The following is a 4,450-nucleotide window of genomic DNA, read 5'->3' on the forward strand; positions in this document are numbered from 1 at the left end:
CATCTGTACCTCACCCACAAAGGGTCACAATTTTCAATACATTTATTTATCATAGCTTGCGAAACAAGTCAGCGATTCTTTACAACTTGCTATAACTAAATATTTCTCTCACTCAGAAAATGAGATGAAAATGGTATTTATGATAAATTCGCATAAAATTGGATATAAATGTTCGATTTTCTTGTAATTTTGCCCATACCAATATTTATATCTGTATTAGATGAAGTATGAAAAAGGAATACTTCGGTCGACTATATCTGTCTGGTATCTCACATTTAACATTTTTTAAAACTTATCACATATCTCATATAAAGTGAGAGACGTAACCAATATAGTGCAAATCTGGCACGTCGCAATATTTATATCATATTTATTTAGGTACGATACCAAATGCACAATATTGACCCATTCTTTCGGAACCTACTCCATAGAGGGTCGACAATTTAAGTAATCATAACAGAAGTTAAAATATATTAAAATAATAGAATATTGGATGAGGGTATATACCTGTGGACAAAACTGACTGTTATTTTTTAATTTGTTTTTATTATAATTTATTTTAAAACATCCAATTATTGCTTATTAGTTACATTATTAACATAAATACCATAGACATTGAGGGTTAATAACTGCACACAAGTTAAATGATATTTGTATAAGAATTTAAAGCATACTTTCAGGCGTTTGGTTTATTTATGTTTCTTTAATTTCAATGACATATCAATGCAAGGCGGTGGTTGGGAACTTTCTTTTTCTTCTTGTTCTTTGAATTTCTTCTCCAAATAATTCTGAAAATATATTCAATTTTAGATATTTCAATCTTTTGCGAACTCTTTAATTTTTTCACCCAATTGACAACATAGGAAAATCCAACACGTACAAATATATTATAGAAAACCTCATACATTGTTAGATAACTGGTGCCAATAAATAATCCAGCCAGACCCATTAGCGACACTGAAAAGTAAAATAATATGGAATTTCAAAATGATTTGAAAAGTCATAAGTTTTTACCCAAATACTCGGTAAATGAAAAAATGATAAGTGCACGAAATTGTAATAACGGCCAATATTCCAAATCCAACGTCAATGAGTAGAATTCTTTGGTTGAGGAAATATTTTGTGGGTTTCGTCTAGGTCTTGTGATTCCGCTGTTAAGAAAGAATTAATTTTGAAATGCAACATAAGATCTGTCGGGATATGTTTTTCAGCTGAAATTGTTCAGCAACTTCTTTCTAAGAGAGAAATATACTATATTCCATTTTGCAAGAAAACTGTCAAAATTAAAACTTTGTTCTACGATAAAAATCTGCAATAAGCAGATTTGTCAAAAAAAAAAAAAATAATAATAATAAAAAATAACTTAATTGTAAACAGTTTTAACAAAACAAGTAAAAACAAGTTGTAATTTCGGCCGGGCCGAACTTTGAATACCATCCACCACTTGGAAGAAAAAGAAAATCCGTTATTTTAATATCTTAAAAATACTGAATGTAGCCATTATATTAGGGCCTATACAACGCTGTGGGCCTGCATAGAAATCTTTTGTCATTAGCCATTACAATATTCAAATGCGAAACTTGAAAATCATCAAAATACTGAATATAGCGACGTACCGTGGCTATACCAAAACGTAGACCTGCACAGACAATTCTCCGTCAGAGGCTGTAGTATCCATTACGAACTTCAAATACCAAATTTGACACATTTCCGGTTAATAATGTCGCTTAAATCACCAAAACACCGAAAATACGGAGGTACCATTATATGGGGGCTATACGAAGACGCGAACCTGCACAGACAATTTTCTGTCATAGGCTGTAGTCTTCATTGCGAACTTCAAATACTACATTTGAAATAGTTCCGATAAATAATGTCGCTAAAATAATAAAAATACCGAATTTCGGGGGGAACAGTTATATGGGGGCTATACGAAGTCGTGAACCTACATGGCCCATTTTCTCTCTTATGCTGTAGTATCCATTACGAACTTCGAATACCAAATTTTAAACAATTCCGGTAAATAATGTCGCTAAAATCATCGAAATACCGAATATCGGAAGGTACCGTTATATGGGGGCTATATGAAGACGTGGACCTACATGGCCCATTTTCAATACAAAAAGTCCTCCAGACATAATATACATTTGAGTAAAATTTTATCAACCTACTTCATTTCGTTCGGAAGCTAGAGTGATTTCTACAGACGGACGGACATCGCTAAATCGACATAGAATTTTATGCTGATCAAGAATATATATACTTTGTGGGGTCTAAAATATGTATTTCGAGGTGTTACAAAGGGGATGACAAACTTAATACATCCTCCATACTATGGTGGAGGGTATAAAAAGGTTGCAAATGATTGAAAGAAATCGAAATTGTTCGGCAAATATATGCAAACTTCAAGTAAAAGACTATCAGCTACAAAATTTCTCTCTCGAATCGCTCTCTTTTGCATAACTTTTGTCTTAACGGATGACTTTCTGTAACAATTTCCAGCAATTTCGTGGTAACCAGAGAGACGTATTATTTGATACTCACGACACCCTTATCTCCGGCCTAGAGAAATATTCAGTGTAATTACAAGCTCGTACACAGCGTTCGCATTTAGTTTTCCTCACATTCGAATAATTTTTTTCAATGCAAAGTATGTCCTCAAAGGAACAAATTTTCGAACGCCTTACAATATCTATGAAAACAATGCATACATTAGACTACCAATTAATCGATTATTAATAGAACACTTACTGGGCATTACACGAAGGGCATTCGCAGTAAAGCAGTTACACGATTTGTAAAATTCCATTATCTGACAATAGCTGTGACACACGCCATATTCGTAGAAATTCGTCTTATATTCCTGCTGCAATTCTTCGTAGGGAAACACTTCGTCGTGATAGATACAATTGCGTTGTCTAAGATATTGAGAAGGCAATTGAGTTCGATAATAATAATGTTAAGGTTATGTTACACATACCTTTGTTTCAATTTCCTTACTTCCGGTTCTGCATAATAATTTCGTATAATATATTTATATTTAGCAATATTTTTCTTAGGACTCCATATATAGTTTGGGAAATCAGTCATCGATAGCAATTCTCGTGGGTCTTTTAAAAAGATCTAAAAGGGTAAAAGAAGGAAATGTATAAAACTCACCTAGTTTCCAAAACAACTTTAAACTGGTAAAAATGACGTCACATATGATGGGGGGTTGACAAAAAAAAAGTGAAATTACTGTGTCAAATTTAGGGAATCCGCAGATGGATGTCTGTTTTATGTTTTTGGATAGACGAAAAGGTCAATCGTACGGAAAATAATGCGACATATAAAAAAAGGGTTGATGCGGTGCAAAAGAAGGTAAATGTATTCTTCACATGGTGCTAAAAAAGGTAGATACTTACAAACATACTGGTAGGAATATTGGTAACATTCAAACGAATTGTCCAGTCTTCATCCATTTCGCTATATTTCTTATATGATACACGGAGTGGGTTCCTAAAAATGTTTTGAAAAATAAAAGTTAATTAAAAAGTATCGATCGGTTTCCTTTATGAGGAAAGTTCCAAAAGGGTTGGTCAATATTGTCCATTTTGTATCTGACCTAAATCTGATATAAATATTAGAAGATGTAGGCTTGGTCTATATCGATTACTTCCTGTACTTTATAAGAGATATGTGATAATTTTTCAAAAATGTTCAAATGTGCGCGAGTTACAGAAACAACATCAACAACAACAACATTAACACAAGCACCTACAAAGCCACCAAGGTTAAATCAAGCAAATAAATAATAAAAATTATTAAGAATTGCTAATAAGTCAATAACCGTATGAATTGCTACATATAAAATTAGTAAGAATTTTAAATAATTCAACAGACCGAAAAAGAACTGTAAAATAAAGAATTGTTCAATAAAAGAATTGTTAAATAAGCATATATTTAAATTTCAAAGAATTGTAAACAGGCCACCAGCTATAGAATTACTAATAATTTTATAAATTGTCAAAATGCAGTTATTGCAATTTTCACTTTAAATAAGTTTATAATCGTAACTTTCATTTTTAATTATTGTTTTCAATAAAGAAGAGTAATTTTTGAGCAACCAACGAATAAACTTGTGTTTTTTTTAATACTCGGATTACTACAAGAATTAACTGGCGCAGTCGGGTAGTTCTGGTTCCTGCGCTACAAAAAAAAAAAATTAAATAAGTGTTGTGACGGTTTATCGCAAACGAAAAAAAAAGCGCACGGAATTACATAGAAGACGAAGGATAATCGTCTGAAAAGAACAGAACAGAACCAGCATCCGTGACGGATCATCACGAGGAAAAGCAGAACCAACAAGAGAGGACATCTGTACGGACATCTGCCAAGGAAAACTACTTTAAGGACAACCGATTCCAGTCAACGTTACCAACAATAATGTCAATAAGAACTATAATTTTAA

General features: G+C 32.5%; 1 long non-coding RNA gene across 1 annotated transcript; it reads right to left on the bottom strand.

Moving 5' to 3' along the window:
• Positions 1-587: 587 nt before the first annotated feature.
• Positions 588-1,246, bottom strand: LOC109614147 (uncharacterized). The gene is made up of 3 exons (XR_002195399.2): positions 1,015-1,246; positions 848-957; positions 588-788 (listed from the first exon to the last, which is right to left on the bottom strand). It is a non-coding gene; the product is annotated as an uncharacterized LOC109614147 (long non-coding RNA).
• Between the last annotated feature and the right edge of the window lie 3,204 nt (positions 1,247-4,450).

Source organism: Musca domestica, unplaced genomic scaffold (genome assembly GCF_030504385.1).
Source record: "Musca domestica strain aabys unplaced genomic scaffold, Musca_domestica.polishedcontigs.V.1.1 2, whole genome shotgun sequence".
Lineage (NCBI taxonomy): Eukaryota > Metazoa > Arthropoda > Insecta > Diptera > Muscidae > Musca > Musca domestica.